Below are 14,276 nucleotides of genomic sequence, written 5' to 3'. Positions count from 1 at the left end.
CCTCCCCAACACCCCCTCTCTCGACAACCACAAGTTTGTTCTTTATGTTTGTGAGTCTATTTCTGTTTCGTAGATAAGTTCATTTGTGTCATATTTTAGATTCCACATATAAGTGATATCATATGGTATTTGTCTTCTTTCTGATTTATTTCACTTAGTATGATAATCTCTAGGTCCATCCATGTTGCTGCAAATGGCATTATTTCATTTTTTTTTATGGCTGAGTAGTATGGTTGGAGAAGTTTTTTCACACTTTAAAGTAAGGAAGACTTACCTATGACGATTATGAAAAATGCAGATTCCCAACGATTCTGATTCAGTTGATATCAATTATATATTAACTGGAACCCAGAATCTATCTTTCAAGAGCTCCCTACATGATTATGATATACTGATAGAGATTTCTAGGGTATAAATAAAGAAATAATAATAACAATAAAGTAGAAATGTGGTAGAAATGAAGGATAATAATAATTTTGAACTTAACAAAACTATAGAACTTCAAAACTATTTTACATTGCATTACAAATGTCATATTCTGAAATATTAAAAATATTTCAAAACACTATGTTTTTAAAATGTTTTAGTATTGGAGTTTTGATAAACTAATGTATCAAAAATATAAAAAGTATGCATAATTCCCTTCCATAATTTGATGATCTGAAGTTAGGTAAAAGTATTTCCATAGAGTCCATTTTCTTAGCAACATCAATACTTTCAGAAATTGAGGTGGTGAATAACATTCAAAATAAGTCTATGCTCTCCAATTTATTCTCCAAAAACATCCCGGTGATCTAATTACTACTAGAGATCTTCTAGGATCCATAGAACAAAAGGCGAAATGCGGACGGAACCAAGTGAAATTGCCAGCAGTCGTCTGGTTTTGACCCACAAAAAATGGTGATTTCATTTAGTTCAACCTATTATCAGTAGTGGAAAATATCTAAACCACATATTGAGTCCTGAACTAGAGTCACTAACACTGGAGGCCACACTGACATTTTAAATAGGACAAGCCATGAAAAAAGGATTGATGAAGGCAAATTAGTCCTTTAGCTGCTCCAGATATGTCTCACACTGTGAGTGAAATAGAAATGGAAATGTGAGCCTTCCCTGGAAATATAACAAAAAAGTTGTAAGACTTGCTTTGGGGCCTTTCCACGTTCTGGTCTTTTGCCTGGAATACCCTTCAGGTCTCAGATTAAATGTCAGTGCTTCAGAGACTTTTTTACCCATCAGATTTAAAGTAAGTCCTCTCCAGCCCATTCTCTCTCACAGAACCTGTTTCTTTTCCCTCCCACCACACATCACAATTTGTGATTATATATTTGTGTCTTTGCTAATATCACAACAGTCTGTCTTCCATATGCTATTCTAAGTTCGAGGAGGACAAGAGTCATGTCTGTAGGTGCACAATAAAAATTTGTTACATGAATTATCTAGTTAAATCTACTTCTTTTTCATTAATATACAAGCATCCAAATCCCTGTGGGTTTTTTTTTTTTTCATTTAAAGAGTTAGGGATATCCCATGTAACCAAATAAACATAATGGAAAGGTAATCTCATTTTCAAAAGTAACTTCAAATAATTAAATTACATGTAAATAACTAAGAAGGTCAAAAGAGAAATCACTTTGAAAACTGTTAACGTCATACACCAAATAGTATTATTCTGGTTGGCAAGATATTTTGTCATATTCTACAAAAAAGATACTTTACCATCAAAATTCAGACCTATATTAATTTTGAGGAGGTTTTTAGAAGCTTAAAAGAAGCTATCATATTTGACCAAGTAGAAGGGTAAACTTATTGGTTGGAACATAAAAAATTAAAATTTATTGTTTACACAATTATCAATTGGTTAAAGGGTACTGATTGCCTAGCTCACTCTTATGGGATACTGCTCTTGGAACATTCTATAATATTGCTAAATACACAATGCTGGAGTGCATGCCAGTCATGAGATTGTAGTTCATATAGCTGCCCTCCTAAAGATTAAACAAATCAGGTATGTTGCACAGATAAAAATAAAAACACATAAAAGAAAGAAAAAAAGAAGAAAAGAAAGGAGACAGGGAGGAAGAAAAGGAGGGGAAAAGGGAAGGAAGGCAGGCTCTAGAAATGTATTAGCAGTAAGAAAAATACATTCACAAGTAAATGGTGTCACGTATAATTTGCTGGGAATTATTGAACTAAGATTTCAATAATCATTGAATTCAACAAGAAAAAGAATAATGATCTCAGTGCAGTGAATCTGATGCTTTGTTTTTCTATTTAGGCAGATGGATTTTTTCCAAACTGTTCTAATAACTCTTGCTAACCAATTTTCATCATGGTATATTTCAGTAATCACTGTAGTTCTTCTGACGTGCTTCATAATCACTCCTGCAAATGTTTATGAAAATATTTTTATTGGAGTGCTCAGAAAATCATTACCCTTTTAGGAGGATAGTGAAAAGTTGCTCTGAGCTAGATTAATATCAATTACATGGACATGATAATTTTCAAAAATCCCACCTTCAAGGTAATAAAAGTGGTTTATAGAATCCTGACCAATAGTCTTATTGCTTCTTTCTTTATGAAGATCACATTTATTAACATACTCAATTGTATCAGTTGAATAAATAGCTAATTTTGTTAACAGGTTATTCATTTACCCAAATAATAAAGGTATGAAAACGAACACTAAGAGAAGAACCTTGGAAGCTACAGCACCTGGTAATCATCATCTGTCTGTGGCTATAGGTCACCATAATCAGCACAGGGCTTTTTACCTCCCCTGTGAACTTTGGAATACTAACACACTGAATTCTAACAGACTCTGATACAATTATTTTCTTAATTTTAAACTATGAATAATTCATTGCCCAGGAAATAAAGTAACCCCCCACTTTGTGTGTGTGTGTGTGAAAAGGTGGAAACAATTTATCTCTCATTCCTGATCACAGGTCACAACTTTGCCTGTGATTTCAAATTGTCTCAAAATCATCACAGAACTCTCTCAACATCTAATGAATGTAGTGTCTACAACAACAACATTGATGTCATCCCCATCAAGCGCTCCCTTGCCTCCAGATCTGTGCTCTCTCAGTCCCTCTGCCTGGAGTGCTCGTCTGTATGTAGCCAGGGCTCCTTCCTCATCTTTCAGGTCTCTGCTGAAATATTACCTTCCCACTAAGGTCTTTTCTGACCACAATAATGAAAGTTGCAAATGACCCCTACTCTCCATCTGCATTCCCAAAATTATTTTTCTCCATGGTGTTTCTTATCATTCAACTCTCTCTGTCTCTTTCTCTCTCTCTCTACTGTGTGTGTGTGTGTGTGTGTGTGTGTGTGTGTGTGTGTGTGTATATATATATATATATATATATGTATATAGTGTGTTATCTGTCTCTCCTCCACTGGAATGCAAACTTCATGTAAGCAGGGATTTTTTTGACTGGTTGGTTCACTGCTGTTTTCCTAGTGTCTAGCAGATATACAACTAATATTTACTGAATGTATAAATGAATGAATGGATGAAAAATGAATGAACACAAACAGCCAGCAAACAAAATTATACCCTTTGATGACAAAATATAAATGTATGTGAAAGGTATGTATCACAAGCAAGTTTGTGTTGTGTTAGGGGGCAGCAAGCAATAATACAAATACATTTGGTGTAGACTGGTTAACACAAGTTTTTATAGAAGGAAAAAGTTTGAAAGTTACAGTTGACCACAGGCAAATTTGAATGCAGATAAAAAGCCAGAAAGACATTTGCATTTGTTATTCATTATTCAGAATTAATCAGACCTGTGTTAGAGACTCTTTTAAGTATGAAAATAGTCTAAAAACTAAATACCAATAACCTGCTTAATTAAGAAGTGTTATTAAACTTTAGTATTTATGAATCAAAATTAAAGTTTTATTAGAATTTACTGAGCATTTAGTATTCTGCTAAGAAGTCTGGCTGCCACACAGCATTTGGCAATATCACAAAGATCCTACTGTGCATACACATGCAGATAGTTGGAGTTCCCACAATTTCATAGAGAATTCTTTGATTTTGCTTTTAATGAATCATCAGTGTTATTCTTCCTGTTTAGCTATACATTTCTATTACTTTTATCTTCATCATTATCAATTTAGTATCATTTGCACAAATACTGATACATATGTTTTTTCATAGACAGTCTTTTTGTCCTTTTATGTTCTTTTTCTGATAATGTTCCATTAAGAGATGTATTTTATGTATGGACACCAAGGAGGGAAAGTGGTGTTGGATGGGGGGGGGGTGGTGTGATGAATTGGGAGACTTGGATTGACATATATACACTAATATGTATAAAATGGATAACTAATGATAACCTGCTGTATAAAAAAATAAATGAAATAAAATTCAAAAATAAAAAGAGATGTGTTTTAAAAATATGAACCAGTGTTCATCCAAAAACACCATTAAGAGAACGAAAAGGCCACCCACAGAGAGGGAAAAGATATTAACACATAAACCCAAGAAAGGACCCATATCTTCAGAATATATAAAGACTTCCTATAAATAAATAAGAAAAATACTGGCAACCCAGTAGAAAAATAGCCAAAAGACTTGTACAGACACTTCAAAAATGGATATCTAAAAGTCCAACAAACATGCGGAGAAGTGTTCAATTTTATTTGTCATCCAAGAAGTGAACATTAGAACCACAATGTGGTACTACTACACACACACCAGAATGGCTAAAATAAAAAAGGCTTCAATATCAAGTGTTGACAAGAATGTGGAGCAATCAGAACTCTCATACACTGCTGGTGAGTGTAAATTTGCATACCTTAGGAAAACTGCTTGGCAGTATCCATTAAAGCTGAACATATGCATACCCATGACTCAGCAAGTCCACTCCTTGGCATAAATCCAGTAGAAATAAATTCAATAAAGTCCTAACATCTCAATAACCAGAGCAGATATATACATACCTAACGACCCCTCAGTGTTCATGTTCAGTGACACTTCGTGATTATCATCAAATGTTTTTTTCCCCTCCACTGGAAAGTGGAGTAGTTAGGTCTTTCACTCTGCCTATGTGGTAGAAGAGCTACTTATCGAGGCTACAAATGAAAAGGCTGTGGGTAACTCCAGGGCCCACTTCATGGGTATGCAACCCATACCCTCACATATTCACTTAGAAGGGCCCTGAACTTGATTTAATGCTCTTCAGTCACCATCTTGAATGTCTTCATAATTTTTAAACAAGGGGCTCATATTTTCATTTTGCGCTGGGCCCTGCAAACTATGTGATAGTCCTGGGTAACTCATTTACCTTTTTTAAGTATATGAAGTGGTCTCCATAGTAGAAATTAAGAAGCAATAAACTTATATTTTGGTAGGAGAGACTTTGTTTAGAAATAATAAAGGCCCAGCAGTTCAGTAAATTAGTGCCTTACATATGGACACTAAAATAGATGCCCCAAAACGAATTGATTTTTAAAAAATGGCAATTTTGAGACAGAAGAGAATAATTATTAGGTAGTTTTTGTGAAAAGATAAGTAATCAAGCCAAACAATATGGCATATGCCTCCTACCTGCACAATTCTAGGATATGTTTCAGTACCTTCCCATTAATTTATCTCAGCACATCAGAAAAACATTTTTACAGAAAATATTACCTTAGGAATGTTGAAAACATGAGTTAAGAGTGTGAATTAGTTCGAAAGCATGAGATTCGCTCATTCATCCATCCATCCATCCTCTAATCATACATTCATTCTTCCACCCATCTATCCACTCATCCCACTGGCAACAAAAGGAATACAAACATAAATCAGACCTGGATTCCATCTGAAAAGAGATACAGCATATCTGTAAGCAAACATCAGATATGACAGCACATATATTCTAAAAGACATTTATTGTTCAGGAAATTCAGAAGAAAGCAATTACTTCAGGGTGGGGAAAATCAGAACTGTCTTTATAGAAAACATCTCTATATTGGGATTTGAAAGCTAGATAGGATTTGGATGTGCACAGAATTTTGAAAGATATTTTTCGTTTGTTCTTTCTACAATACCTAACTCAAGTATCAGCTGCTCTAGAAAATTTTTCGTCACTTTTTTCTACCCATTATAGGTAGACTGAGTCTCACAGTAAACTGTTAAATGGGATAATTTTAAGGACAAAAAATAAAGAGCTTGTACCTACACATCAAGAATCCAATAAAATGTAATATGCTTAATAGTAATCCAGTAAAAATAAAAATGAAACAACTGACAAAGGATTAATCTCCAAAATTTACAAGCAGCTCATGCAGCTCAATAACAAAAAAACAAACAACCCAATCCAAAAATGGGCAGAAGACCTAAATAGACATTTCTCCAAAGAAGATATACAGACTGCCAACAAACACATGAAAGAATGCTCAACATCATTAATCATTAGAGAAATGCAAATCAAAACTACAATGAGATATCATCTCACACCAGTCAGAATGGCAATCATCAAAAAATCTAGAAACAATAAATGCTGGAGAGGGTGTGGAGAAAAGGGAACACTCTTGCACTGCTGGCGGGAATGTGAATAGGTTCAGCCACTATGGAGAACAGTATGGAGGTTCCTTAAAAAACTACAAATAGAACTACCATATGACCCAGCAATCCCACTACTGGGCATATACCCTGAGAAAACCAAAATTCAAAGAGTCATGTACCAAAATGTTCATTGCAGCTCTATTTACAATAGCCCAGAGATGGAAACAACCTAAGTGCCCATCATCGGATGAATGGATAAAGAAGATGTGGCACATATATACAATGGAATATTACTCCATAAAAAGAAACGAAATTGAGCTATTTGTAATGAGGTGGATAGACCTATAGTCTGTCATACAGAGTGAAGTAAGTCAGAAAGAAAAAGACAAATACCGTATGCTAACACATATATATGGAATTTAAGAAGAAAGAAAAATGTCATGAAGAACCTAGGGGTAAGACAGGAATAAAGACACAGACCTACTGGAGAACGGACTTGAGGATATGGGGAAGGGGAAGGGTGAGCTGTGAGAGGGCGAGAGAGAGTTATGGACATATACACACTAACAAACGTAAGGTAGATAGCTAGTGGGAAGTAGCCGTATGGCACAGGGATATCGGCTCGGTGCTTTGTGACCACCTGGAGTGGTGGGATAGGGAGGGTGGGAGGGAGGGAGACGCAAGAGGGAAGAGATATGGAACATATGTATATGTATAACTGATTCACTTTGTTATGGGGAAGAAACTAACACACCATTGTAAAGCAATTATACCCCAATAAAGATGTTAAAAAAAAATTCAATAAATGTCAGTTACTTAACTGAGACCTTCCCTCAAGGTCTTCTTTGGCTTTGAAGTATAGCGTAGTGAATGGTTCAGAATACAGACTCTAGAATTTCAGGTCTGCCTGGGTTTGAACTCCAGCTCCAATTCTTACTAGTTATAAAACAGGGGTAAGTTACTTAACCTCACATTTCTTCACCTATAACATGGGGTTCATAATATATTCTTTCATACAGGGTATTGTGAGGATTATATGAGTTAATACATTCAAATGATATGTATAATTTTTATTATTATGCTATTTTCCCAGAAACTGTAGTCAGTATTTCATGCATAGTTTATGCATTGTCTAATTTTAGGGACATTGGTAATGATCCTGGTCTTAAAAATCACCTTTTCTTATTCACTTCTTGTTGCCTTAATATCCACCATCATAGATCCATTTCTTTGCTTTAAATCTTGTATGTCTCTTAAGATTAAATTTACAGTTTAAGCTTGAGGGAATGGATTATGTTTGATTTGTCTTTATGCTTCTCTACCTTCTCCAATTCCTATCATATTTTCCCTACCCTTGTCCCTTATAGACAACCTTAAACAAAATAGCTAGAGTGATCCTATTAAAATGGTGCTTATTGGCTGCCATTGTGAGTCAAAACATCCCAAAACTTAGTGGCTTAAAACAACAATGATTTATTATTTCTCCTGATTCTGTGGGTTGGCTGGGCTGTTCCTCTGATGGTTTCATCTGGGCTTACTCCTGCAGCTGCATTCAGCTGGAGACTTCCAGTTGGGCTGGAAGATCCAAGACAGCCTTACTCACAGGTCTGAGGGTTGGTATAGCTGTTGGTTAGGGAACTTCAGTTTTCCACACATCCTTTCATTCTCCAGTAGTCTAGACTAGCTAGACCACACATGTTGATGAAAGGCGATACAAAATAATGCAGCCATGTTTTTCAATTGATCACAGTCTACCCTCTGATTACAATTATTTCCATTCCTCACACATGCAAAAAAATTGCTCACCCCTCTCCTCTAACTCTCATCCCATTACTACAGCATCAGGCTCAAACTCCACTATCCCACAATCTGCACTTGGTCCAGATACAGATATGACCCCTTAGCTGCATTCCTTGTGATCCAGAGATCTGCTTACTAAAAAGACAAGTTATTCAAATTATTAAGACATCTGTTTCTTATACAATGGTGAGCTAGAGACAGGAGCACTGCATTAGACACTCCTCTTCATTGAGGAGAATAACAGAAATCACACAGCATCCTCATGTGTAGCAATCCTGAAATATAGCTGAGCACATACCTCTAGTTCCCAATGGGAACTGACAGATCCAAGATGGCCTCTGGGATGCCTTGGCTCTCCTTCATGTGGCTTCTCAGCCTCTAAGACTTTATATACTGGCTTCAGTACATGGTGATCTCAAGGTAGCAACCAAAGTGAGCAAAAGTAAAAGCTGCCTCTTGAGATTACCTTTGACAATCAAATAATATAATTTGCCAAATTCTATTGGTCAAGCAAGTCATGTAGCCAGCCCAGCTTCAAGGGTGAAGAAAGAGAGTTGTGTTGATTATGGGCAATTTTCTCTCAGATCTCAACTCACTCTTCTATACTCCAGTTTGTGGTGATAGAGCTGGGTTACAACAGATGATGATATTAGATTTGGTCAGTAGGGGAGAGAGGTTCCTAGGGGGAGACTGCAAAGTGAGAGGAAGAAGGAACTTCCTTCTCCCCATTTGGTTAAAAGCACAAGTCCTTCCAATGGCCACAATGGTCTCCCTGCTGTTCTTTGAATATGCTAGTTGTACTCCTGTCTCAGAAACTTTGTTTGCTCTTCCACATGACCAGAAGAGTCTTCCCCCAGACTTGTAAAGAGCTCACTTCCTACCTCCCCACGTCATCGCTCAAATGTCACTTTCTCATCAAGGCATTCCTTGAATACTTTATTTAAAACTCAGCGAATCTCAACCAAAATCTGGTACTCCTTATCCTCTTTCTTCTTGCGTTTTTTCTATAGCATTATAATCAATATACCATAGCATTCAATATACTTTACAGTTTATTTATTGCCTATCTCCACTTCACCTGACCCTAAAATTTAAGTTCCAAGAGGGCAATATATTTTAACTGTTCTGTTCCGTGTTGTTGTGCCCAAAATCTAGAGAAGTGCTTGGCATATAATAGATTCTCAATAAATTCATAAATATTTGTCCATTAAGTTTGCTGAAGTAAGATTACTTTGTAGTACATTAAGTCATAAACATTGGAGCACAAATGAGTTTATAAGATCTTTTTCTTAAAACAAGTCAAAGAAGTGAAATAGAGAAGAAATTAAAATATTAAGAATATGAAGTGATGGAGGGGAAAAAGGCTACATAAGGGAGCCCCAGAAGAGCTTGGGGAAAGGGGTAATAAATACAAAAACACTGATCAGCTGTAATCTAATTTGCAAAGCTAGGATGGAGGAGATAGGGAAAGCATATTGGAGTAGAGGAAAGAACACCAAATTTGGAGTAAACTGTAGACTATCCCAGCTTTTTTCCCCCCAACTTTGCTGCTTACTGTAAACATATTTCTGGGGAAATTATTTAACCTCTCTTGCTCTCAGGTTCTACATTTCTGAATTAAGGAAAATAATTTCTTGTTATTTCCCTCAGAGGATTGATGTGAAAATCAAATGAGATCATGTATGTATATGTACAAATGTTAAAAATGCAGACTGATGATAATGATGACGATGATGTGACCTCTAATAGATGTGACTAGGAAAGCCAGAAAGGCAGGATATGCCAAAGGAGTCCCTAGCAAGCCCTTTGTCAAGAAGAATTGAGGCATAGCCATCTTCAGCTTCAGGGTTACTGGCTCTTCATCTGGAATGCAATTAGAATGATTGGTTTTTAAATCTGTTATGTATTTTGTATGTGTGTGCCATGCCCTTCCCATCGAGTTGGAATTCAACTGTAGTCATGTACCCTATTTAATTAATTTTATTTTACTTCGCATATTTGGAATTAGGGGCTCAGGAATGTCATATGTAAATGTATGCAAAACAGCATGCAAATTGGTAATGAGAGTCAAAAGCCCAGATTTTTTTTTTAAACAGTAATATATCATTGGGAAAAAAAAGGTTCTTCTCACAGGCCTACTGTGCTGTAGCTCTTTAAAAGAGTCTTCATTGTTTAATCAGAACTTCTGGCTACAAACAATACCAATACAACTTTATATAATATTTCATGTTGGAGAAGCTCGCAAAAATTAGCAACTTTGGTGTATTTGACCTAGTTCTCCTTATTGAACAAACATATTTCTGTACTTTTAAGAAATTAGCTGGAGAAGTCGGCGAAATGGAAATAGGAGGTGAAGTGGCTACTGTCCCTCACACCTGACATGCCATATGTCAAGCCACTACTTCACAAATTTCTGTGAGATGAAATGAGAAAAGCTTTTTGTTTATTTTCCTAATTAAATGAGGTCTAGAGGGAGAGATATCAAATCAGTGGGCTTTTCTGTCCCATTTTAAATAAATGATTTATAGTTAAACCTAGAGTAATTCTATAAAGGCTCTCAATCTCTGAAAATTGTGAAGAATCTGTAATCCTAACTTGCTTTATGCAAGTTAAACTAGTATTTGGAGTATATTGTAATAAATGATCCGTTCTCACAAAGGTCAAATTAGTGCAGGCTTTTGGTACAGGACACACAAAACACTGAATATAATCATAGTCGTAAAAGGAAAGAAATGCCTGAATTCAGAAAAGTCCTTTAAGATGACACATCTTTATTTTTTTTTTTTGGCCATACTAAATCCTTTTGTGTTCTGATTACTAGTAAAAGAGGGTTTGTATATCTACTCTAATGTAGATATACATTAGAGTAGATTTCAATATGCTTTTGAAAATTTTTCAAATTACAAAAAACTGGCTTCACATAGCACTTCATAATTTCCCTCATCAAATCCTAAAGACTATATTAAAACATCTGTTTTTGGAATATCTTGCTGACAGTAGAATGCTATACCCCCAGGGGAGTATCTTCATTTTGCATAAAATTTGCATACTCATAAATAAGTTAACATTGGGGGGACAAGTATATCATCTGCAAACAATGCAAGTATTTTGCATATATCCTTTTTATAGAGCAGAGAAAGACAGATTTTTTGAAAAATAATTTTTTTCTCATTCAATCACATTTTAAATGAGACTGAATTCTTTATCAAGATTTTTCCCTCCCAATATTCTTTATCCTGCCCTCAGAAATGCAAGGTAGCACAAATTGATTCAATATTCAGAAATGAAATATATTGCAGCTGTGTGCAAATAATATTTAAAGTGTGGCATATATGATAAACTCACAAATGGAATTTTATAGTTACATATGCATACCCTGGATTATAAGACGTATGAAGACATATGGAGTAAGGTAGATGTCCATCTTTTTCTCTTATTCTGGCACAAAACAACTTTATACTTAATGCAATCTTGGTAATTTACACACCCTAGTCATGTACCTAGAAGTGCATTATGTTTTTTTGTTTAATTAACTGTATGCCTTCAACTCTTTGAGTCTGAAAGGAAACTAGCCTTCTCCAAGGTTTATTCTGGTCTCACACTAGCCTGGGGAATAATGGAGCACAATGCAAAAATTACTCCATATAGACAACTGTCAAATCTGTTTGCTACAGAGTCAGCATTATTACATTATTAATGTAGTACATTATTACAGAAGACTATTACTCCAATATAATGACTAGGAACTAGTCATCTCTGATTCCCATTAATGCCCAGTTTCACATACTAGAATACAGTAGGTAAGGTTTTGAACGAGTGAGGTTTCAGGAAAGACAGAAGGTGCCTTCACCCAAATTACCTTATACCAACCACTGGATAGTACACAGAGTTACACAGTTAGAACTGTATCTTTTATTTAAGATCCTAACTGTTGTGCAAATAAAAATATTTGGGGGAGGGGTTAACACATAAAGGTATTATCTGTTATTTATAATTTAATGAATGGGCTCTTAACCTGGGACCCCTGTACCATAGACAAGATTTAGAGAAATAGTAAGCCTTCTTAAACTATATGCAAATTTTTGTTTAAATGCATTTGGGTGAATATTTGGAGGAAAAGGACTGATAGATTTTTGACATATTCTCCAGGGAGTTCACACACACACACACACACACACACACACACACACACACACAGAGGAACAAACACTTCAGTGTGAAGTCTTTGAGAACTAGATTGGACAGGGGTCCAACATGAATTTACTGGGTCAACTTGCATTCCAAAACCATGGTATTTACCAATACTCTTTTTCTATTTCTATTTTTTAAAAATCTTTCTCCAGAATATTGTTAACACCACTTAAGAAGATCTATATTGGCTCAACCAGAACAATGATTCTGCCAATATCAAGAACTGAGTCTTAAAGGACTGAATCCAGGGCAGTATATATTATCTTTATTAATTAGGATATTTTCCATTGCTTATATCAGAAAACTCAACCCCCCAAAAGAATGTTACAGTATTATTTGAATGAAAAGTCCATCAATAACATCAGACAATAAGCCTTGATCCAGCATGAAAAATTATGTCTCCTCTATCCTGTCAGGTCTGTTTGTCTCCTCTATCCCGTCAGGTCTGTTTATGGCTGCTGCAGCAACCAAAACTGTGTCTCCTTGTTCAGCTCCATCAAGATCTGATTAAGAATAACCAGCAAAATACTTGAGATTAATGGATTGGTTAAGTTATGTCCATCTTGGAATCATCGTAGAGAGAAGGATAAAATATGCTAATTAACTTCACAAAAGGAACTTGGAATGGTATTGATCTGATCCAAGTATGTGGCTGAGAATAAGGGGAGAATGATCTGTCAAAGCTAAGCTTGTGGTATTTTTACCAGAAAAAAGAAAGAGAGTGATAGAGAGACAGAAAGAGAGAGAGAGAGAGAGAGAGAGAGAAATATACCACCTATCCAAAACAAAAACAAAAACAAACCAACAAATTTCTAAGAAAATATCCAAGAAAAAAATGAAAGAACACCTCCTAACCAAAGTGTGTTGATGTTCGTAGTCAGAAAAACAACAGGTTCAAACTGAAGAAACAGGGAATTAACCAGATAATAATGTTAAGATCTAGGAACTGGATGGGAGATGGATGGGAGCAAGTCAGCAGGAGAACAAGCAACTTTCTGCACAATAGCTATGAACCATATTAGAACTGTTTTGGTTTATGATGAGAAGGTATTTGCTGTGTGGTGGGTGAAGGCAGGTTAAAGGTACAGAATCAGGAATTCATTACCTATATCTCTCCACAAGAAACTCCTATTCCCAACATCATCAAGTTTGTACTTCATTTAAACCTTCCTTTATCGACAGCCTGGCATCAGCAGGAGTGAGCAGTGAACTTAGACTCCTCTCCATTCATTCTTTCTTTCCTTGTAATTCCTTTATTTCAAGGTCAGTTTCCCCCCAATCTCTCCTCATGGAAGAGGTAACTACTTTGGGACAGTGGGGGTTTTTTTCTAGAAGTATTTACCAAGAATTGTGAAGGGTCTGAGATTTTACTGTATTTGCAATCTAACAAGTTAGCCTACTACAGTTTCATGAATGCTAGCAAAAGCGTCCTGGGTCAAAGATGAAGGATTTGTTTACTCACAATAACAGCAGTGGTCATAGAACTATTATTTGTGCTGAGCCCCAGTTCCAACAGGGCCACAGAAAAAGGGCCAGATGATATCTGCATGTGCAGTGGGTTGCATTACAGAGAGGAACTCTGAGCTCGGAAAACCCAAATCTTTTACACTGGACAGTAAGCATGTATGCCCACTGCTCTGGAGGCAAATGTTATCTTATCTCCCAAGGCTATTCACTACAGAAACATTCTTTAAATAGTAGTCCAGCACAAAAGCAGTCAGTTCCTCTGACCACAAGAGGTGAAGAAACATGAGAGAACCAAGAAGAATTTTCTCCCAGT

This window comes from Pseudorca crassidens, chromosome 4, assembly GCF_039906515.1.
Source record: "Pseudorca crassidens isolate mPseCra1 chromosome 4, mPseCra1.hap1, whole genome shotgun sequence".
NCBI classification, from domain to species: domain Eukaryota; kingdom Metazoa; phylum Chordata; class Mammalia; order Artiodactyla; family Delphinidae; genus Pseudorca; species Pseudorca crassidens.
Note: the sequence above shows the minus strand (reverse complement) of the source record.